The sequence below is a fragment of the Falco naumanni genome, chromosome 13, assembly GCF_017639655.2.
Source record: "Falco naumanni isolate bFalNau1 chromosome 13, bFalNau1.pat, whole genome shotgun sequence".
NCBI classification, from domain to species: domain Eukaryota; kingdom Metazoa; phylum Chordata; class Aves; order Falconiformes; family Falconidae; genus Falco; species Falco naumanni.
In genome coordinates, this window is record NC_054066.1 from 3,569,367 (window position 1) to 3,594,430 (window position 25,064).

General features: G+C 39.3%; 1 protein-coding gene across 4 annotated transcripts in view; it reads right to left on the reverse strand.

Moving 5' to 3' along the window:
- Nucleotides 1–25,064, reverse strand: part of STAG1 (stromal antigen 1) — a 199,381-nt gene that overhangs the window by 160,140 nt on the left and 14,177 nt on the right. The window contains exon 1 of one of the 4 annotated variants that reach the window (XM_040612608.1): nucleotides 18,031–18,284. The exons of 2 other annotated variants lie outside the window; for them this stretch is intronic. The gene's annotated coding sequence lies outside the window, so the exon portion shown is untranslated. Of the gene's footprint in view, nucleotides 1–5,030; nucleotides 5,152–18,030; nucleotides 18,285–25,064 lie in introns of those variants that run through there. One more of the 4 variants, XM_040612607.1, reaches the window with a different exon arrangement.

Consider the following 25,064-nt stretch of genomic DNA (forward strand, 5'->3'; position numbering starts at 1 on the left):
CTTATAGAAGAATATAAATCAGGCAGTAGAAGACGCCATGCAGTTGAAACATACAATGGGAAAACAAGTAAATGTTTCTCTTCTTTTGCTTCTGTTTTTTTTAACTATGCACAATAACCAGGGCAGACATAATGACCATTAAATAAAACTCCTGCTTAAAAAAATAATAATTTTAAAAAGTCTTTTCTAGTAAATTGTCAGTTTTATGACATTTTTTTCTTCAGGAAGTATCTCATAATGAGTTTGGCTTTAAGAAAGGCTCTACAATTTCAAAAAAAATAATCCGATACATGCATTCCATGAGTATTTTCTGTAATTTCTACTAACGTGAAAAGCCATGTATATTTTTGGTAGTGTTTAGATTGTTTATTTGCCTCTCTGGTGCTAAAGTAATCTACCCATTTTAGCCAAACAACAAAAAAACAAATTAAAAACTTGACACAAACCCTCAAACCTGACAGAGCTGATCCAAGCATCCACTGGGTAGCAACAGCCAAATCAAGTTCAACCAACCTTATAATAAAAAAAGTATCTATACATTATAAGCTGAAATCAAAACTTAAAACTAAACAAAAAAGCTAAATAAAAAAAACTATTATGAAATTTAGCAATAGCAGTTACATCACTATTAATTACATTGCCTAGAAGATAAAAAAAAAATAGAAGATAGCTGGTACTTGACTGACTCCCAACTCAAAATCCTTTCCATGTTGACCAAGTGACCTTGTCCCATCCAAGTGCAAACTATATTTAAACAACGGCTCACACCAGCAGAGCAGTATCTTCTACTGTACGCCACAACTTCATTTTCCATTTAAAATTACTTTGCTTTCTTCCTCAGTGCTCCCTGCTATGTCTTTTCTTGCAAGTTGAAAAACAGTAAAGCAGTGCACTTCTCCATCCCGCTAAGGCCCAAAGGAAACCCGAGAGCTCCAAACACACAGCTTGTATAGAAGAGAAGCTAGGATACACGATGGTGTGCCGTGCCATTGCACGGCCCCATGAAACAAGGTTTGATGTTCAGTTTAGAGACAAGATTTGTCCCCTCAACATTCCTGCCCAACAGCAGCGTTTGGCAGCTAGGAAAAGGCCTGCAGCAGGAGCAAACGACAATCCCATCAAAAGGCAGCACGTTGCACACTGAGCCAAAACTCTAAATGCTTGGATCAGCAAGGTGAGAGAGAAAAGAGGATCTTACACGCAGGCAGATAAATTCTAGCCCTTTACTGCTTCATCCAAACCCATGCATGGCCTTGGGCGCACTACTTGAATCCTTCCTGCCCAGCCATCCCAACTGCAAAGTGAAAATAATATTTAGAAATTCAAAGTGTAAATTCTAAGTCCTGCAGAACTAGAAAAACAGTCATCAGGAACTAACCCTTAATAACTTGACAAATGCTGTGATGAGTTCTTTATCACTCAGGAGTTTTTGTTTGCTTTGGATTATGTATTTCTTTAAGCGTAAGCTTCATTTCTGCTACAGGTTTAGAATGTGAAACAAATTAATTCATGTTGATCCTACAGCCACTTGATCTGAAAGCCAAATTAAATCACCTCCTTCAGCTCTGAATTTGAAAATACACAGCATCACTTAAGGCCAAACAAGACATAATGCTTATTTAGCATATCTTTAAGATAATTTCATTGACGTTCTACACAAAATTCTAAATTTCACATTATCACATTTTAGTACTTAAAGATTGAAAGCCCAAGTGACAGAAAAATAAACACTAAGCACTAATGAGCTCCTTCAATACGTAAAGTACATAGCAAGCCCTGCCAATACGTGGTCTGTGATATTACTAATCCAACCTAGCCGTGAAATAATGAGGTAATATTAGGAATACCTAGGCTAGCACAGCATGGTGATGCTTCATTTTCTACATCCTTCAAAATCATACTGGACATATTATTATTACTCTACCTTCGCTCTCACAAATGTGCGTCTTGGCTGTTGCTGTTACCCATTTAATACATAGTAAAACCTGCACTTCCCAACCTGCAATGGCACATCAAAAACAAAGGCAAAAAATCTGGCAAGAGCCAGTTGATACACCAGGAGCTTGTGCTGCCATTCAGAGGGACCTGGAGAGGCTGAAGCAACAGACAAACAGGAATTGCGTGAAGCCCTGCACCTGGGGAGGAACAACGCCATGCACAGGTTTGGGACCAACCACCTGGAAAACAGCTTTTCCAAAAAAGACCTGGTAGACAACAACCTGAACACAAGCCAGCAAGGTGCCCACGCTGCAAAGGCCAACAGTACCTCCTGGGCTGCCTTAGGCAGAGCACTGCCAGCACCTCGAGGGAGGTGACCCTGTCCCTCTGCTCAAGAGACATGTTTGGAGCACTGTGTCCAGTGCTGGGATCCCCAGTCCAAGAGAGATGGAAATAGGCTGTTTTGCAGTAAAGGGACAATTCTGAACACCGTGGCATATGGTTTGGCTAGGGATCTTTCAGAAGAATGGACATATCAGAACAGCAAGCTGAGGGTGGACAATTGTTCTTTCCTCAGAAAACGTCAATAAGAAATTATACATAAAACAATAAAAGAGAAGTGAGCTCACAAAGGTAACAGGAATAATACAAGAAAAATATAAGGCCGAGAACAACAAAGCAAGACTCTACACAAAATTAAAGCATTTAGTATATACCCATTAGCATTGACTAAAGTTTCTTTTCCCCCATTCTTTAAAGGTATTTCCAGATATATTACACATACATGTGGGAACAAGAACTATGTCATGCCAACCCCTAGCTGTCCATTTAACACTGCCTTCAACTTCAGTTGTCTCCTCAGTTGCACCAACACATAGAACTGACTCTACAGGCAAAACAGCTGTCGCTGCTTCCTCTCACCAACACTTTTAGCCTAAAAAGGTCTTGTCCAGTCAGCCAGAAAAACAATCTCAAGTCTCACTTTCTAGCGCACAGTATTATTCTGTGCTCTTCACAATTACGAATGCAAGACCTCACACCGAAAGGTTACACAAAGCACTTCTTGCAGAGCTGGGAATAAAATTCTTAAATGACAAAAACCTCCAAGTCATACTACCACATTTCTATACTTAGTTTCATGTCTCTAAAAAGAGTGCTGCCAAAACCAGCCAGTTTTTCTGTATCTTCTGCTACTATTTCCAGAAGGTAGCAGCTAATTCCTGTACTGTGCATGTGTGCCAAGGCACTGACACTAAGATTACACAGAAAAGCTGATACAATCTTTTAACCACGATTATAATAGCACAGCTGATTCAAATGTCACACATCACTCACTATTTTGTTTGATCATCTCCACTGTTAACTATATTATAATATAATGCTTTCTCATAACGCCTTGGATGGCTAATACTAAAGATGTTAACCAAATGCTCTGAGCAAACAATAGCCTGTAGATACGGCTTGCTCAAGAACAGAAATTTTATCCTTTTCAATTTGTAATTATTATTTAAAATCAATTTGATGGACTGAGCATACAAAAACAAGCTTGCTTTCCCTTTGTTATTCTTACAGACTCTTCAGGCATAACCGCCCCTCACTCCGTGGACACCCCAGTGAGACACTTGACCTGATTTTCTGCAGCACTGAGCATTCACAACTGGGACTGAGATCACTGGGGGCTACAGGCACTCCGTCACTCATAAGACAAGTAATTACGGTCTGATTACACAAGACGAAAAGTTAAGGCACTGAGTTCTAATGCTGGTTCAGTATCTGGATAATTAAGGTCTAAATTAACAACTTGCTCCTTGCCATCTGTCCATTAGGATAACATCAGCTATCTACCCACTTCCTAGAAAGCTAGGTTCTACTATCCTCAAATCATGAGCACGAACAGATAGATCCTTGAAGTCTTCTGCTTCTCTGCACTTGTATTTCCAACACTCAAAGAGTCTTGAGAAGACAAACTCACTCATCTTTTCAAGATGATGCAAGGGCATTGAGAATCACAAAAAAAGGCCATGGGACAAATTTAAATTCAAGAGAGATTTTGCCTATCATAGAAACTGTGGAGTCATCCTCCCAACAAAAGACTGAGCAATCAGTGAAAACTTTTGAAATTTGTCATGAAAATGAATAATGATAGGGATAGCGTAAGTGTTGACCATAACTTAGCATAAAGTTTTAAAAGATAGTTTTCGAGACAATGAAATGCTTCCCCCAAAAAAGGGACCATCCTGTTCAGCTGATTTCTTAGTAAGCCAATTCAGCTCACTAAAACGGCATAAAACTTTTCAGGTTTTTAATTTTAGCAAGCCATGCCAGGGTTCCAGGAGGCTCAGAAACATCTGTGTGCAGGAAAGCAACAGGAGAGTACCACTGGAACCAGACAAGACTCAAGGAGGATGACTACTTTTTCAGTACATAAAAACTGTTGCAAAGGCAATGCTGGGGGAGAATAAGCTCCCCTTCTCAGTGAGAACTGGACAAGCGATGGTTTGAAACCACATCAAGGAAAATCCAGGCAAGGACTAGTGAAGCACTCCAATAGTTTGCTCAAGCAAATGTGAATTATCCACCACTGAAGATTTCTTCTTTTCCCAGATAGATGGGGCACACTTGTCAGGTACAACAAACATTGTGAACTCTGTGGTTGAAACAGCTGGGAAAAAGCAGACAAGGCTTTGGGAACACAGCCTGCTTTTCGCCTGAAAACACAGCACAACTGTAACTGTGCCTGCTGGAAGGGAAAGGGTGAGAACCAGATGAACCCTTGACACCCCTTCTCCCCCCTCCTCCCCCATTTCTTCTAATGTTTCTGTGACTTTACCCTCAATCAAATCCATCTGTGACAATAATTAAAATTAAATCCAGTGATTAAATTCACACTCAAGCACTTCAGTTAGTAAACTGCTTATTCCTGCAAAATAATCCACATCTACAGGAAGGCAGGAATCCCTGGTGTAGTCAAACACATTTAGATCATCACACAGGCTTTGGATTTTCATCTCTGTACAGCACAATACACAATGGGCCAAGAGTGTACACGGTGTATGCACAGTAGAAGCAGTATTAATAGATTTTTATGCTACCTCAGAAAAGTGTTTACTCATCTGTAATTTTTCTCAGCAGTGGACATCTGGTGTTCTATTATTCATTGCATCTGGAAAATTGCCAACAATAAAACCAATTTTCACAAGAAGCAGCAAAGCCTCACATGCAGAACACTGGAATAAAGGAAAAAAAAAACATCAGAATGATTCAAGGGTTTTGTTCTCTTTGTTTTGCTTTTTCTTTTTTCCTCATATGGGACGCTGGATAAGAAAAACCAAGAGGAACTGCAGAACATTTTGTCCAGATTATCAAAGAAAACATGCATTTTGAAGTCGCTTATAAATCAAAAACTCTGGTAAATGACTAATTCTGGTACTCATATGAACTTCGGGAGACATACACAAAGGCTTAAGGAAAACAAGGTCACTAAAATAATAACTTTTCTAAGTTCATGCTGCTGCTAACAGAAGCAATATTTAATGGTTAATATAAAGAGACTCTTGCTGTAGCATGTAGAAGTAAATGCAGGACCACCCTGAAGTGTACTAGTCTTCCAGTTTCCTGATAGACACCGTTACCACCCTACCCTCAAAAGAATGCAAAGGCACAGTGGTTCTTCAGAAGGTGGCAGCATTGAAGGATTATGTTAAAGCATTCCCACCACTGAAAACTGCTCATTTAGAAAACCACACGCCTTGGACCACAAGCTTTGAGAAGCAGCTCTATCCATTTCCTAGTTGCTAGATCTATCAGGATCCTTGTCCTTAACGATGTAACAATCCAAGCCCCCTGAACAGCAGATTTCTGGGCATTATCCAGGTGTGACAGGTACTGAAAGCTTCTACTCAGTATTTATACTTACCCCAGAGATAACCCTTGAAGTTTTAGGCCAAGAGAGTCTCTCAATGCTATCAGTCCAGGAACTGGAAGATCCCAAAGTACCAGTTTTTCCCAGTCCAGGGACTTCAGCAGTGCTCATAGGACAAAAACCTATGGATTCCTATACTGCCGTCAGGCTGGAAATTCAGCTTAACCCTCAGCCCGATGTAGCTAACTAGCATCTGTTCTACTAAGGTTCCTTTTTCCCTCAAATACAATTTTTTTTGCACGCACAAGGGTACGTGGATTTTTTTAAAAATTGTTAAATCTCTCGTGTTTTGAGCTCCTTATAAGAGAAGTTGCATTTAATAAAGGGATTAGCAAATATCCAACAGGCATTTCTACAAGTAGCATAATGCTATCTTTCTGCAGTGAGACAGTCTAAATACCCTTGTTTTAGTAACCATTTTTAACTTGTAGAATCATTAAGTGGACAGGGGTTCCACTTATGCTTTTCATTTAAGCAGGAATAAACTTCAACAAGAGTCATAAGAAAGCTGTTTTCCTTCCATTGTTGATTATTTTTAGCCCAAATAACTCTGTAAATGATTAAAAAAAAATTTAAAATCAAATTTGCCTTAGCATAAAAGGGACTTCTCAAAAGAGCTCACAGTAGCACAGATTTTTTGACTGTTGATTCTTGACACTCTGCTAGAATACTGACAATATAGTGGTGTACCATGGAGAGGGAGTAATTTCCATGTCCTGCCTCTATCCATTGGCCAGAGTGCCTAAATTATAAATACCTGATACATTCCTAAAAAAGTTTGTGAAAACTGAACAAGAGCCAAAAAAAGTAGCTAAGGTAGACCAAAAAAGATTAAGTTAGCCCATAAATTCATTAAATAGGGAAAAAAAATGTATATATAGTAATTACAGAACCAAACCCTACCTCCCAATCTCAACAATTTCCTGAGAAAACCCACCTCCACATCAAACCAGACACCCTTCACCTATGTCTCGCACCACTACAATCCCTCTTCTGAAACAGCCCACAACTGCAGCCTTCCAGGGAAAAGCTACCTGATCCTTAAATCCCACAATGTCCTAGATACAAAAGAAAAAGCTGTTAAGTAATCCCAAACCTGGACAATCAGCCAAACAAGCTGGCAACTCTGGCTTGATTCCTCTTCACCTTAAAATTTGTTTCAAGTTCTCTTCCCCGTAAACTAAGCAACCCTACTCTCCTGCTCTAGGAACTTTTTTATATGCTCCCCGAGACTGGGAAGCCTGGCAGGTCTTTAATCCAAGTACAGATGGAACAAAAACCATCAGAACGCATGAAAGAATTTCTCCCTTTACTAGTCACTGAGCAAGTTATCTTGAAGACAAACTAAAACACATCTATAAACTACACAATTTCTATCATCCCTCTATCAAAGCCTTTGATGCTACTACAAACGTTTTAAGTCGGATCACCAATTTCTCGTTCTGTGATACCATGTTTTGCCTTAAGAATTTACAAGAACAGTAACTCCAGACCCCGTACACTGCCAAATACCTTCAATCCATCCTAACCTGACACCACCTCAGTCTCAAGGCATTGGAACAGGCGCATAAATATGCTGAAACCCTCACGGGCTCACTTAAGGAAAGAGATTATAAAGATATAACCAAGCCTATTTTTTTCCTAAAACATACAGATATCATCTATTTTTCAGTCTGAAAACTCATACTCTTTTGAAGTCATCTCCAATGTGTGATACCAAGCAAATGCTTTTCTATCAAACTGTTCTCAGAGTCTACACTGACACCAGTCTCCTGTCCACTGGACCAACACACCTACTGTCACAACACCACCAACAACGTGAAATTCAAACAAGCCATAACATCTAGGCAGCGTATCAAGAACCACAGCGTGCGCTGCGAGGGCGCTCATCATCGCACTCCTTTGCTGGTCTAAAGGGAACTTTCTCCAAAGACACAGCTACACAAAAACATATCAGTATTCTGAACAAGCTGAACAAATGTTGCTGAAAGGTACTACAGTAGTGGCTATTGGATGTCCTCAATTATTACAAATGGCACAGCTTATGACTTTCATCAGCTTTATGACATTCATCCCAATGTATAGTTAAAACCTCTACTGGAAAAGCATACCTCAAAACACTTCTCTCATCCTCCAATCTTAAAACAACGCAAACACCACAATAAACTTGAGGAGATGCACATTTTCCCAATGGACACGTGTGACCATGTTGAAGATAAAAATAAAAAGCATTGCAAACACATTTCCCCAGTGACCATAAATCCCTCACACTGCAATCAAAATTCAAACCCAAATCCACAGATCCCAGACTGAAGTAATTCACCAAATCCCAAGATGACTTCCCCAAAACTACGCAGGTGAAAAACAACAGCAGGACTAGCAGCAAACACTGAAATAATGATTTACCAGCACAACACAGAACAAAATGATTCCACTTCTAAGTTCTCATTCCTGATTCTAAGGACTTAGGAAAGCACACGGCTGGAAAATAAAAATTCACAATAATTTTAAATAATTGACTCAAAAGGGAAAGTGACTTTATTACACATTAGTTTCCTCCATTCCTATAACATATTTCTCTGCCCCACAGGCAATACAGATTTCAACATCCTCCCCCCACTGCAGCAGAGCTCACAGCAATTAATTGTTTTCTACCTGTACTGAGCTTGAGGACTGTTATTTTATTTCAGGCTGAAGATGTTTGATCCAGAAGCTTGTCTACTACAAACTGACTTAAGTCAACTGACCTAAAAATATATGTATTACCTATACCTACAAGATTTTCCTGATGGATTCTGACACAAGAGAAAAACAAGGAATCTAAGGACCCAAGAAATTAAAGAGAAGTTAAACAGGGTTGGCTATCCACCAGCATTCTTTAATAATTTCCCTGACACAGCAGTCACAAGAAATCAATTAAATTGTAAGAAGAAAGAGTAGAGAAGTTAATATCAAGCACTACGTAAAACTGAAAATAGTTCTGCAATAGTCCAAAATGCAAGTGTCACCAGGGAACAGACAAATTAGCACCTGGGAACAAGATGTATTTTAGCTCAGTAAATAACCCTTTTTATCATTCAGTGATAAAAAAAGCTTTTATAATTCAGTGCTGAAATTAATTTTGGTTAGTCAACAACCCTAGGAACAATCAGTAGGGGGTGAAACTGTCTATTCTTTGCTGTTTAAAAACATCCTGCATACCACAATAAATCCATTAAAATCAAAACTTTCTTGGGGAAAAAATGTTGGCGGGGGGTGGAGGGGGTGGAAATCTCTTTCATTGATCCAGATACAGGAATGATGACTGTACAGATGGAAGATAATCACACTGCGTGGAATCAGTTTGAAGTCCAGTTCCAAACTGGACAAACTGAAAAACCAGGCAAGTGTTATCTGAAATACAAGGAGGAAAGGCAAGCACAGAGAAGCCAACCCATGAGCTGAACAAGAAGCTGATTCAGCTTCATTTCCCAAGGCCCTCACATCGAAACAGGCTGTTTGCCCTCCATCTCTTGACAGTTTTTGAACATGTTGCCAAATACAAACGGATTTGACAGAACGACAGGTGTCTCAAAAGATTATTTTTGAAAATAAGCAGTGGCTGAGCCTGGTGCTCCTGTGAGGGTGGAGGCAGGGGCCAGAATCAGCAGTTTGTCCTGTTTCTCAGGCACACAGCTCAGCACTGGTTGCCCGTGAGCCCTGCTCTGCCCAGCCCAGGGAAGGCACCGAGGTGCACCCCACCGTGGTAAAGATGCCACACACAGGGTGGGCAGCCTGCGAGGACATGGGCAAACTTCTGGATTTACTTCAGTAAGGAACATGACAAGATTACTAAACCAGACTTCACTAGCTCCGCTGACTATACACCAACTTATTTCTCTCTTTCTTCCTCTTTGCCCTTTAAGATTGTTTTTCCTCTTGACTCAATAGAAACACATTTATTTGAAGACATGATGACAACTCGAACTGTAAAGCTATCACCAATTTACGTGGATACCCAGATTGTAAGTTAAAACACTGATGCTTTCTTCTTTTTTTTTTTTTTTTAACTGTATTTTGCACTGTTTACAGAAATACGGGAACACCTTTTTTATTTCTGAACAGTTACTTAGACAAGCAGATGACAAAAACTGGAAACAGTGTGACTGTGTCTGAGCAAGCATCACTTGTTTTTGTGTGACCATCCTGCTCGTGTTAAAGCCCAGTCAAAGTGCTTACTCCCAGTAACACTGACAGCAGTCCTTCCTCCAAGCAAAGAGGGACTTTTGATCTGGGAGTTATTTACCAAAACAGTTCATTGGACTAACATAGCTGCTGGGCTTCCTGAAATATCTTAGATAACGCTTAGCCAAAATGGACCACTTGGAGACAGAAAAAAGAAGAGATCTTGCCTTACTTGGAAAGGTTGCACCAGATGAAAGCTGCTCCATGACATTAGTAATGAAACTATCAGGTGTTCCAGCATGAACTGGCAGAGTGCTTTATTTTTCCAAAGATACCCAAACAGAGAGGAAACCTTGTGGCACTGGAAAGCTAGAACATGGGCTTTTCCAGTAACCCTTTCCCCTCCTATGGAGGAAAAAAAAAAAAAAAAAAAAAAAGGCAACCAAACCTCTTCCGCACTCTGATCCCTAAAGATAGCTAACCTCAACTGCAAACTGGGAAAGGAAATCAAGAATTAACTGCCAATAACCAGAAATACGGAGTAGCTGCAGTGAGATGCCTCACAGAAAACAGGCTAACAGATTAAATCAGGAATCTCTCTACAGGAGCTGTGCTGCACAAACTAGCACCTCTGAGGGACCCAACAGCAGAAACAACTTCAAATCCTGAGCCTATCCTGATACAACCAAAACTTGTTGAGGTTTTAGCGGTATCTGTCTTGTTTCAGAGCCTGCAGAAGTTAACAGCTCTGTTCAGGGAAAGAGAAGAGTGGCAAAATTAAGGTCAGTGTTCAAACTACATATCACACTATCCTCAACAACTGGAACAGAAAAACACTTGCTACTCACAGAATTTTCCACCTAGTTACAGTGATGGACTCCAACAGGCCTGCTAACATCAACCTTCTGCTTAGATAAACACAGCCTTACAAATCTCTTCCTGGTGAATAACAGACTAAGAAAAAAAAGAAAAATTAACAGATGAGAGAAGAAAAAAACTCTTGCCTAGAAGAGAAGAGAATCGTCTTCTCTCGGCCATCAAATACAAGACACTGAAAATAGAAAAAGCCCATTTCTCTAAGCACTGCTGGTAAAACTGAGTGAAACTTAACAGAAGCTCCGGAAGAGAGAAACTGCCATCCCCAGAAGCTGAGGCTCTCCAGTGAGAGGGAAAATTCCAGCAGCTGATCCACACAAGGGGCTATTTTCCCCTGTAAGACTCCTTGGCTTTTGTTTTTGCAGAGAAGGGATCAGACCACACAGTTTTAAATGTCACAATTTGCAGACATTTTCTTCTGCACTTTGGAAAGGTAAGAAGAGAATTTTCAGTACTTTTTACACAGTTACATAAAATGAAAATATATACGGTAACTGATACTTGAAACTGTCAGGCTGTAAAAGCAAGAGTGGGAATATTTTGAAGTATTTCCTTAAACATTGTCAACTCCCATGGGATAAGAACAAGTTCTAACTGAAAACTGTAACCCCAGGAGTTAAATAAGGGAACATTTCCTCTAGGAACAATCCTTACAGCAAGTACAAGGAAAAGAAAAGCTTTCATTTTTCTTATACCTGGTTCTACCTCCATCTCATTACAAATTATTCAAATAAATTTAAACATTAATCTATAAGCATTGCCTTTACCCTTGAGGCAGAGCTAGAGCAAGCTTTTCCAGAGTACACAGTATATACAAGTACATCTAATAAAGCATTCAACAATCATTGACATACTAAAAAAATGCTAATGGGTTTTTTTTTTCCCCCAGGGGTTAAATCAACACTTGGCACTTTCACAAATCAATTCTCAAAACACTGAGAACAGGACTACATATAAGAGAGAAAAAAAAAAAACAAAACCCACAACAAAACCACACAACACCAAAACCACAACATAGAACAGACATTTTCTTTTCCAGTAGAGTCTTGGGATGAGTTTTCGTACACTGGTTGAACCAATCCGATGCGTTGCTGTTGTCAAAAATGCAGTCCCTGCTCTTTCCTCTTACACGTAGGAGCAGGCCCTATGTTCCTGCTCCTTCCTTTACAGCGAGTTTGATCCTGGTCTCTCCCTCAGCAAACCAGTAAATGGAGAGACAGGAGACACTGGAGAAGAAGAGAAGGAAGCAAGCAGCTCAAGTCCTACTGCCCTCCCTCCAGTCTTTACCAGGATCTCTCACTGCTCCTGTCCGGACAGCAGAAAAAAAATCTACCATATTGATTCAACTGCAAATGCAGCATAGCTTGTTCATTTCTTCTGCAGAAGGAGACACTCAACACAAAACAAAGTTCATGTTGTTATACTTTTTTCAAAAAACAACACTGCTGTAATTTGAGAAAAAAAAATCTAGTGGATTGCAGTATCATAGAACACTTCCTACACTTGACATTATTTTCATTTATCACAACCTAGAATGTGCTACCTTAAATCATTAATTTTCTAATATCATAAGGCAGTGTTAATTCAAGACTGAAAATAATGGCCTGGCTATATGTTGATCACCAAGGGTTATATGAATGCTCTCTAATTAAAGCAGTAAAAAATAAAAACCAAACAGAAGAGACTATTAGAGTTTAATAAGATACAAATGCAAATAATTTCTCAAGACTCCTCTGCACCGTACTTTTAGTTAAGTTTCACAGCAAACTAAAACCAGAAGTCAGTGGGAAATACCATCTTCAGCCCCTCTGAAAATCCCAGTCCCTGCCATCCACGTACACTGACCTGAACCGCAGCTACCGTGGCTCCTCCCTCCTGCAGCTGTACTGGCATGTGTCTTTCTGTCCACTTATGCAATTCAAGAAGTCATCTAGCAATTTTTAAAATTGTTCTCAAGTTGTTTGCGTCTGGATCAGCTCCCTGAACTGGCTCACTCCTTGCTCACATGAGCACAGGACTAGTGCTAGGGAAGAGACAGGGAGAATGGGACCACAAGACTTCTACTGGCCTAAATTGCTTTGGCAATGGATTGTACTTTGCTGAAAGGTCTTACAAATGTGAAAAAAGAAGCAATTTCTCAAATTTTTCACTTCCAGCATACAATACAGATGTCCTTCCTCTTTAAAAACAGATCTTCATGCTCAATAAATGTAACACGTTGCTTTCCAATGAATTGAATATGCATGCCTTTCCTAACCAAATTCTAAAGATGTCAAAGAAAAAGCAGAATGATATTAAGGCATTTTGGGTTTGTTTTTATATATATATATGTAATCTTTGCACAAATAGAAAACATTTAATTATAGCAGATGACAGCCAGTTTCTTGCCAATACATACAACGTCCTAACTAAGCATTTTCTCCACAAAATTATCTTACCCTGGTTTTGATGGGAGAGGACAGGGAGGGGGGAAGGGCTACCTTCTTTCTGACTCTCACATTTCTCATTTTTCTATCAGTATTAGTCTGCATTAACAGCCAAATCATACACACACACTCACACAACACTGCCAGTGACCTACTAGAAAGTTGCTATAGCAACGACTGCTTTCAGAAATACATGTTGTGCATTTTAAGTGCCATCATAGTGTAACTCATCTGTCAATTAATAACCACAGCTCAGAGTAACACATCACATACACCAAAAAAATTAAAACATAAACATTGTGGCTTCATTTCTACAGAAGGAAATATCTGGAAACCCACTGCAGGCTTAGACTCACTACCAATTACAAAAAAAAAAAAAATAAAAGACCAACAAGATGTAACTCTTGTATTTCTATTTAAGTGCACAAAATTAATGAAGTATGAAAAAAATTGATATGTAAAATATTACACTGGTATGTATCATTAAACGTCTAATTTAAGCAAGTCAAGCTACTTGTAAACTCATCTATAGGAGCATACAGAAAACCATCAAATTTAGGTTTCTGTTATTTGTTTTGGGTAAAATCCCTGTAATAATAAATACCACCACTGTATTTTAAAATACATTGAGTAAACCAAAAATTTGAGTATACAGTTTCAACCTCACTAGACTTCAAGAAATCACCTGGTCAAGTTTTTTTTCTAATTAGGAATCAGATTAAGTGGATCACACTGTCTTTCTCTGGACCGAGATATCCACCAATTTTAGGTTAGTGTACTTGGTGATAACTATTATACACAAAGCATAACCACAGTACAGGAGTACACATCTAAAATGCCAACTAGTTAAATCTCAGAAAGAATACTTTAGGAAAATTTAACTATCACAACTTAAAAGCCTGACAATACTGCAGTACTACCAACAGTAGCTTATTTAAGATTGGTTTCCCTTAAAACCCTGCCTTATACTAGCAGGTTATTTTCATGAGTACTAAATGCCAATTTTTTGCCAATCTCTGCTACGACACAGATCCTGTCCATAGACTGCCCTGTCTGACCTTTGAAAGGTAAGCGCATTTTAAAGTGGAGAACATTCTCTCTCTCTAAAACACAAAGGGTAGTCAGTTTTGAAAAGACTCTAGATCATCAAGTGCCACCTGTGTCAATGATAAGGTAAGAAACACTGCAGTGGTTTCTCAGCTCCAATATGACCTTGAGAGGTGTTTCAATTTCCTTTCTCACATCCTCTAAATCCAGTGTTCAAACCATTTTCTCATATGACAAACGTAAAAAATGCTTTCCCGTTACATTTTCTGCTTTGGGATAAACACCAGGCTTTTACAGTACCCAGCCTTTGACTATCTACTGGTACTGATGCTGGCTGAAACCCTTCTGGAAGGCACTACGGAGATCAGAATACAGACACTGTCCGAGCGCCTGCCTGCGTCCCTTCAGCCAGAGCCTGGTCCAGGTGAGCTCCACCGAGTGTGCCAGGCTGCTTCCAGGGATGCCACCATTTCTAGGGGGACTTCCCACATGCCCTGGATTTAACAGGGACGATATTCTAAAAACTGAATCACAACCAATCCTTTTAGCTTAGATAAAAAGAACTTTGAAAGTCTGATCCTTATACATATGTGTGTGTGTATATATATATATATTTTATACATACCCCTCAGGCTCACCGAGGGAACAAGGCCCAGAGACAGGGTTTCTTTCTGACTCCCACCTTGCAGTCAGTTCATATCAGCAAAGCAGGCAAGAGCACAAGTAACCGATGTTTCATTTCTAGCTATAGTTAATCTGACACTGAGGAACAGCAAGAAAAGCACTGCCTTAAAAAGTCACTTTCCACATCAAGACAGGAGAAAATTTTTTCTTGATAACCTGTGGACAGCTGGCAGCAGTCACGAGGCACAGGACTAATTAAACAGTATTGTTTAAATATGACAATCAAGTTTCCCTTAACCTCTTCTGCAAGATACCAGTAAACACTGTATTAAAGTTTTTATTACAAGAATTCTAAACTGTAATGAACCTTTTTAAAATCCAGAAGTTAGCTGATCACAGTTTCATGAATCATACCTTTAAATAATTGAGAAAGAGGCAAGATGTCTTAAATTTGAAAGTCATTAAAACAAGTCATGCCTATTCCTGGTGAATTTATTTTTTTTTAAATCAGTATAACTACATCTACAATAATCAAAAGACCACACTGGGCAGATAGAGGACCTGTAAAGACCAGTACTTTGACTGAGGCCAAACTCCAGCACAGGGCACAAGACAAGTGCAGTGGGTATAGCTGTACTCCCCCAGAACACGCTCAAAATCCAGATCTTCCTGATTGCTTGCAACTACATACATTAGATTTTGCACCAATATTATCCTTTAACTCAATACTCTACACTTCCTAATATTTACCTTGCATGGTTGTTGTTTTTCTCTTTTTCAAAAACATAGTTGTATCCCACCTCAACAAACCTCTCTGAGAATAAACAAACCAACCCATCGTCCCTTACCACCTATGCTGAATACTACAGTTGCTCTTATTTGCTTTCCAAATCTACCTCTCCTCTCTGGATCTCTTCCTTTATTCAGTACAAAAATCTCCACTTGTCTTCTTGACATCCACCCTGTGATCTCCAGACACCAGGTGAAGTTCACAGAGCAAAGCAACCCCTTAGCAGTCTGAATGCCACAAGCATCCCCAGCTCTCCACCTGCACAGCCAGACCGTACCATATCCAGTTGTTCTGCTTCTTCGTCACACCTTCAGGAAGGCTAATTTCTCCCCGCAAAAACCAATGTGAGAACCCAGATCACGTAGATCTTGACCGATGTGGTTTCCTCTCTGTGCCTTTCAATGACCGTGCCTCAAGGACCACAGATTCAGCCAGAAGAATAACACCTCCCTGCCAGGAACCAACCTCCCTTCCTGTCCCTTTTCTTCCACTGACCCAAATGAAGGTCTCATCCTGCCCTGCCCCATCCCCTCCCTCATTTTTGCCCCCATTTACATTCCTGTCATCAAGTTCAGGTCTACCAGCAAAATCACCTTTGAATGCCTGCTTCTCTACTTCAGTTTCAAATACTTCATATGTTTTCCCTTCTAAGTAGGGAATATTTCCAGTTGAAAAATGATATATTCACTATTTCAGAATATATTCCTGCAAAAAAGTTAACGTTGCCATGATGCAGACTATGCTGGCAAGAGCACAAAGTTCAGAAAACGAGGGAAGAAGGATGGAGGAGAAACTGCATACATGTTTCAGCAGCAGCCTAGTCATTTTGAGCAAGTATACTGCTTAACTGTATTCTTACCTACCTTCCATAAAAACCTTCAGAATTAATTTTTTGACCCCAAATATTTACGTCCAAGCACTTCTTGGTTTCTTTTTACCCCAAAATGAGTCTCTACATTTTATCCTGTACTTTGCTACTGTCTTACCGTTTGGAGGAGATACAGTGCTAGTGTTCACATAAATAATATATATTTTACAAAATCCCACTGTTGCCTTTCTACAAAGATTTGCCTTTGTAATTAAACATTTCAATTGTGATGCTTATCACTGAGAATTCACGTGGTCTTTTGGCTCCATTCTTCAGATGGAAATCAAAAGGCTACATTAATACCAGCTTTGTTATCAGCATCCCACAAACACAACAGTTTCTTACTAGATTAATACATTAGCACTAAAATGAAAAACTGGTCGTTTAACCGAATCTTACACAGCTTTTTTCCAATAACCTATTTGTCATGCAGATAATTCTCACACACTAATTCTTAAAAGGTAATAAGGCTTTGGGATTCACCAGGCTTTCCTTTTATTTGAGGGTTGGCTTTTCTTCTGGGTTTTTAACATCAGGCTGTGTAAGTTTGTATTTATTAGCGATCTAGCAGTAATTCCCCACATGACATTGGCACTGTGTAAAACTCAAGACTGAACTGAAGAGGACAGGTGTCAAATTTGACCTGTAACCTCAAACCAGCTGAATTTTTCCCCAGTAAATGGATCACTGCTCCCAACAAGCTGCTACATTTCAAAAAGTAATTCTTAAAGCAAATACAGTGCTTCTTAAATTAAAAGTAAAAATCCGAATCTGGAAAATTTTACACAATATGCATAAAGTAGAATATAACCTTATTCCCCGTTGCACTGATCAACGTGCATTCCCATCCTGCAACCACTTGCTGACCAAGTGTGACAGGTTGAGTGCAGCAACCTCTTTTCTTCCCTAGGGAACTACAGAAACAACTAGTAAGACAAGAGTAAAGAGTGAAACCATCTCCTCACCCAGACAACAAGAAAATCTCACCTAACAGTATTTTGCTGTTGTACATGGATTTCTGTCAATGCAGTAACTGGATTATGTGGCTTCAGAAAAGTCAAGCACAATCCCACTTTAAAAAAAACGAATTTGCAAAAACACATCATGAGCCATCAAGTGAGATCCTAAATCTGATCAACTGCTTCATAGGGACTTCTGAGAAAGTGTTGATGCATTTTTCTGTTCCTTCTGCTGTCTTTCCTGAGAACATAATTGCTCTGTTTTAAACCGTATTGAAGATTTGCTTCTAGAGTAAAAACAATTGTTTCTGTTTTCGGGAATCACAAACTCAAAAAGTCTTTGCTGCCATCCTGATACACCGATAAAGGACAAACACTCCAAGGGAGTGCTCTGGCTGAGACTGCTATATACTTACACTTTCCTCATGTTTGTCTTCTCCAGCAGTTTCACGAGCTGTGGAAACAATGAACCTTGGTTCTCAATGGATTACTGCACTGTAACTCTGTGTGGATTCTCTAACATGCAACAACAATTTAAGTCCTGCTGTTGCTTTTATTTAGAAGAATAAGTGTATGTAGGAGAGGAATGGGAAAGGGAGGTATTAACAGAGTAACTTTACCCAGTTATCTACCTCCACAAAAACTAGAGAAATTGGGGTTTTGGACAGCCCCCACCCCCTCCAAATTTGATTTAAATTAGTCACTGTGCTCTAGAGAGACATGCAGCAACTCAGTAATCTAGCCCGTTCAAATAACATGGCATGTTGTACCATTAAAAAAAAACAAACAATAACCTAACTCTGCCCTATTTAAAAACAAGACCAAAAATTAACAGTTTTAAAGCACTGCAACCTGCTGCTCTTTGTCCCCTCCTAAATCAGGATTCCCAGCTCCTCCTCTGCCACTCACTGCACACCCCACTGTCCCGCAGGTCAGGAGCAACTGGAACACTTGCAAAGCTGTATTGCCTTAGAAAACCAAACTAAAAATCATGAATCTTCAAAAGGTGACATCAAACTGCCCATACGGATATAAATTACGTAGACCAAGAAAAGCAAGACATTCCCCAGAAAAGTTGTTAAAATTCTTGGGTTTCCATCCAAGCAGCATATATTTGCCAAAAATCTTTAGGCTCCTTTGCTACCTTAAACACATTTGGAATACACACAGGTAATTAAATACATACTGGAGAACTATCTTAAAGGATTGATTTCTCTGTTTCCAAACTAATACATGTTCCTTACCTCAAAGGCTTGTTTCAAAAATCTTCCACAATTCACCACAGTTAAAAAAAAAAAAAAAAAATCTATCAAATATTCCAGAGCTTTAGTAGCACAAGATTTAACGCTCATCATTTTACCCGAGTTGTTAGCCTTTTTATTTCTTTATTTTTAGTGGGAGGAAGAAGGGCTCAAAAATTCGGGAAAGGAGGTGGTACAAGCAATTGTTTCCAGTTGACAAGCATTTTTTGCTTGTAAGAACACCATTTTATACCCTCAAGAAAAGTTACATTATGCTATTAACTTATAGGTTATGAAACAGATTATATAACTCTTCAAAAGGTTTACATCGAAGAAACATTTCAGTATCTCAGTTGATAAAAATTCAAAGGAACACCTACCGAAAGCACAGCTAATACCCATTAAAATGTTTGGAGAGATTTTTTCCCCTCCCCTAAGTGCAATTTCCTAGGTAATATCTAGCCCCAGAAAACTGTACTCCCTGAACAGGAAACAATTAGCAAGCTACATAAAAACTCTCAATGATAAAACAGCGTATGAAACATCACCACCTGAAGGAGCGCCCTCTAATAAAGGAATAAATTACAGTCTGATAAGTGCGGTTGTTCCTCTCAAAGGCAGTGTTTAACACAACTATGTTCATTTTCCAATACCTGCAAGACCACCTCCTTTACACAGAAATGCTTGGACAGGAAAGGCACAGCTCAACACAACAGCTCTGAAGAGACCCACTGCCCAAACATCAAGAGAGCACCTGCATCTGTCATACTGCATCCACACTAACCACCAGATTTTGAGTTGAAGTCATCTTCCAAGCCAATCATCTGTGAGCAGGACATTTAGAATTATCTTGCTGCTTCATTCTGCATAATCTCAGAGAAGAGAAAGCTATGAATGATTTCTCTGATAATATAAACAGCAGTGGTATAAACAGACTACATCAATGAATGCAGACAGCTTAATAAGTGACTACTGGGGTTTAGGATGAGAGGCAGCTTCTTGGTCCAGGACAAGTTGGTTTTGTCTCCAGAATGACCTAACAGCACAATCACTTCCAGAAAATAATCTCTACACATTAATACTCACATTCTATCTAAATCTGAGTCTATCCTCAGAAACTATGAAGTACTGTATTGATCACAGTCCTGCTAAGAGAAATGCTGAAAAGCACATTAATGTAGTGCTAAAAAGGAGTAGTGCTCTAGCAACACTGGCATGATTTTATGGAGAATTTAGCTGAGTGATAAAAGTAATATCCATTCACTTGTACAGCTATATGTAACAAGAAAAAGCATACTCCCTTTAATTTCAGGAAAAGCCAACTAAATTAATAGCTTTATTTTTCAGAAATACTTCTCAAGGAAGATGCAATTAAGAGTAACAGAACAAATTAACACATTTCCAGTATTACTGGACACACAAGGTATGAATTCTCCTGCTCTGGGTTTCAAAAAGGGCGAATGAACATGTTTGGGCTCCATTTAGGGAGGGTACTTTAACAGGAGCTACAACAGCTCCATGCCATACAAATCTTCATGTACTTGTCATTTGGAAAAAGGTAATGGTGGTCATTAGCAATGCTGATGCTAATCCGCATCAAATGCTAATCAAAGAATATGCATCAATTAACACAGATATCAATGAACAAAGACAACTCATCAATAAACACAGTTCATAAGTGAGTCTGTGCACGTGCCCCTGCCTCAGTGGGCCTCAGCCTTCACCTTCAAACCTGCTCAGACTCACCCGCTCTGCTGCGGTGGCACAAACCATGAATGCCAAAAGCACGCGATAGGGGAAGAACACCGGTATTGTAGCAGAAAGGGGCACATCCTGGTAAGCAGAAAAAAGTCCTGATTATCACCAGTGGAAAGCGGTTAAGAATAGAAACTTGTAGCAAACTGAAAGACCCCATTCTATCTACTTGATCCAGCTCACTGTCACACAAAAGACAATTACTTTAATGGAAGGAGAGAGGGTGGATGGCTTAAAAACACAGCTATGTGAACCTTTTTGGAAAAGTACCTTTTCAAGTGACAAGATGTAGCTTGATACTCAGAATAACCTACAACATGTTCTGGTGAGCTTTTGAATAAATTTGTAAGACTAGGTAACTTCTTGCAAAAGCTTTCTGTTGTTTCCCAGTAGCTTCTTGGCTACTGTTTGAGCTTATTCAAAAATCTGCAGGTCGGTGGGTAGTTAGCTTGTCTTCTCTTACTGCTCCATCAGGCAGTTCCAGCACCAAAAGGGTCATCCAGAGCCAGCTGCTATAAACAGGGCTTCCCTTCATTTTCCTCAGGGAGCTGCCATTCTCCGAGCAGCAGTAGCCCAACTGCTGTAGCAAGGATCACTTGAGAACAGGGTGCCAAAAACCTTTCACCAGCTAAAAACGAGGAAGCTGCTTGATTAGGCAGAGTACCATAGCTTTCATTTCAATCATGATCTCAGAAGCTCTAAAATGGAAAGATCTCAGAAAATACAGAGCAGACAAAATTCACAAAGTAGTTTCTAATCCCCTATCAACCGAGGTATAAAATCAGATAAACATGCAAAGGACTATTTTCTCCAATTTTAGCAAGCACATGGGAATATCCCAAATCATACTACACATGAGAAGAGTATAGTCTAGCTGCCTGTTACTTAGTTATTCAACTAAATCCAATAGAGACACAGTAACAAGAATTTTAAAGCAGATTTTTTTCCTTTTACACTTTCCCTTGTGATCTGCAGCAGGATTTTTCTTTGCTCAACTTCAATGAATTTTATATATTAAAATAGCATCCTTAATTACTGCTTAGAGCTTTTATAAACTTTCAATGTTCAAATTTTATTGCAGCCATTTTAATACCCTTAATTAGTTCATTCAAATTTTTTATGCTAAATACTCTAAATTACCGAGTACTCTACCACTGCAGTTTTCTAATACTAAGACAGCTTTTTAATATTATAGATGTGACAGGTTCTCCCACCTAATGTAGTTAGGCTCACCTCCCTAGTTCATTACACAATTCACGTTCAATACAGTCCAAATTGCTAGTGGCTCTTTTCATCATTAATTACATATTTCAAGTCCAACACTAATCGATTCTCAGCCCATGACCGGCAGGAAAGATAATAGCAATCTCGCCTCTTATTCTTTAACTCATCCTGGCCTGTTCTACCGTTATTACCATATTCTCCTGTCTCTGTCATACCTTGCCTTCTAAATAATGTTTTTCAATAAGGATATGCTGCTTTAATGTGCACTTGTAAAGTCTCTAGCAAAACACGCTATCAATCTAACCCGAGCCCCCCGACAATTCCAGAGCAGAGCACATGTGCTAGGTCGCCACATGGTCTTCCCAGACCTGCTCAGAAGAGGCAACAAGAGAGAAATGCATGCTGCAAATGCTGCACAGCTCTAGAGCAATTTCCATCATTCATTTTTACATTTCTTTATCAAAAACATTCCTGAATCTGGTCTTAATACTGCCAAGGAGAGCAAATGGAACAGGCTACCTTTTTAAACTAACCCCTTTAGGCTTACTGCCTTTTTCCAGGAACACTGGGAATCACTTGTGCGTTTCCTATGGAAAGCACCTGTCCTACCAGCAGGCTGAGAACTTGGACTTCGTGTATGCCTAAAGCAGGTTTTCAATGTTTTAAAATATGCATGTCAAAACCCACATATCCTGCATAAGTACAAAACCTCCTGAATGTAAAGCTCCCACAGAATTTACAGGTTAATTCTCCATTTGATAAACTCAGCAAAACCCCCACCCTTGCCTGCATTTCAGCTTTTTATGCCTGGGGCAGGGTTTCTTCTATAAATCTTTTCAGAAAAAAAAACGCACAACATTTTCTGTCTAAAACTTCTATTTCTGCAGGTACCATTCAAAAACAGAACTGCAAGGAACTTCACCTTGTATAAAGGAGCATCAACAAGCAGATCTGACAACACACAACTGTAATACAACATCTGCCTTCTTCAGTGGTGTAACTGAAAAATTCATATGTGACTGCATTAGTTTCATTAATACACATAACTATGGTTTTCTTACAGACTTTATGCCAGGAGGTGATGACACACCTAGCGCACAGCACTGATATAAAATAGATTCAGTTTTCCCTCCCCTACAGGGCTGCCATTGAAGTCTCCTACCTGTGTTTGATCAGGGAAACAGCCAGACTCCTTCACAGTAACGCAACTCATACCATAAATCTAACAACTACTCAGTCAAGAAAAAGGCTCCTACAAGACCATATGCAGTACGTAGTGATCGCATTCACCAGTTCACATTAAACCAATGCAATTAAGTTGCCACTCTACTGTACTAAGACTGAAATCACTTCTTTGCCTGCAGAAGGTACAGGCAGACACCACAGAAGTTGCAAGGGATCAAAGATTACTATTTTCAAAGGCTTGTTTCTGTCTGACAGAACTTGTGGATACTGCAGCTTTTAAGGAAAAGCCTGTTTTAATGCCAGCCCTCTGAATGAACAATGCTAATGAAGCCTGACACTGAGCACCCCCAAAACTTAAACCTTCCTTCACAGTCAGAATTCAGGGAACTCTTCAATGCTTTTGTGCCCGTGTTTTATTCAGGTATTAATTGCAGTCAATACAGCCATCTTCCAGTTTCAGATATACTGGACAGATTAAAAGAATGCAAAATGAGCCAGTTATTAGTTTCGGCAAAATTTCCCACACTGAAGCTAAAAGCATCTCACCAGCATTCAGAGAGCAATGCTGAGAAAATCCTGTATCTTAAGCTGAAAGAAGTTTCATGAGTTCCTTGCCAATGGGTACAAAAGCCTCTTCCACGAGTTTTCAATTATTTCTCAAAGGAGGGAGCACTGAGTCATTAACACCAGTGAGCAGAAACGCAACGGTTAATGTTTCCATAACACAAGTGTCCACATATTCTTTGAAGACGGAAGATACTTCTCAAACATGAAAATGCAATTTGGCAGCCTTGAAAAAAAGGCTGTCGTCTTGAGTAGCTGTTGACCTTACTCAAACACCGGGAGAACAATCTGGGAGAGTAAGATACCAGATTAATTGCCAAAGGAGGAAAAAAGACAACAGAATGAGATTTTAATTCACTAGAAAAATGGGAACCTGAACATATTTTAAAGTATCATTTTAAATAGGAGGGGGGGTTTACAATTCTTTTTATTTAAATGTGAGCATTTAAACGGATGTTTATCAGTGACTGTTCTCTAATGTACAATTTAATTTCTAATTTGCTTGCAAACTCCCAAACTTATGATTAAGATTTGGATAAAATTAAACTGCATTACAGGGAAATGGAAGAGAAACCAATTAATACAGTAGTTAAATTTTGACCTGCAAATATAAAATGATTTCCTGAAATCAACAAACAGTTGTCATTACAAGCCCAAATAAGACCGAAATGAACATTTAAAGTCTGCAATCTCTTTTCTGAGCAGAGCCCCCAGGTTACCAGGGAAAATGAATCCCTAAGGTCATAAAGACAATTCCTAACCACAGTGGAAGATTTTAAGGACAAACCACTTTGTCAGCTAGCTGGTGAGGTTCTTGTTCCTAATACCGAACCACCTAGTTCTTTGCTGTCAGAAGCAAGAAAATCTGATTTGAGTTGTTACACCCCATACTTGGTCTTCTAGCTTCCCCTTCTAACTGGCTGTTGGTCTGATCTATTATAGTGTTTCTTTCTCTTAAATTTCTTTCTTGGATTTCAGATAAGAAAGAGCTACAAGTTTGTGACACAAAAGCACAAACTTTATTTTTCTTCTTTTTGCTTTAAAACTAAACTGAATCTTAGTAAGCCTATTAATCAAGAACTCACACACAGCCACCGTAGCAAACCTCTCTAGACCACTACAGAGTGGCAGGAAAAGTCTTTTGGAACCTGAACAAAGAAAGAATTCTCCAAAACATTGCAAAGTCTAAACAGAATGGAGCAGAAGAGGAACTGGCAGTGCAATTGCGCGCTATATTCATGACACCAGAGTGAAAGATGCTGTCAGACTGAATGGATCTTGATGTAAACACATAAAGCTCAAACACCTTACATACCTTATACATATAGTGCCAAACTCCCAGGAGATCTGGGAGCAATTGACCATTTTTTTTTCTTCATCTCAGATATTTGAGAGCTCTTAGAAGGGAAAGGAAGAGATTGATGATTAAGTTCTTCCCAGCCTATTATAAAGGACAATATTTTTGTAAGGTAAGCGATACA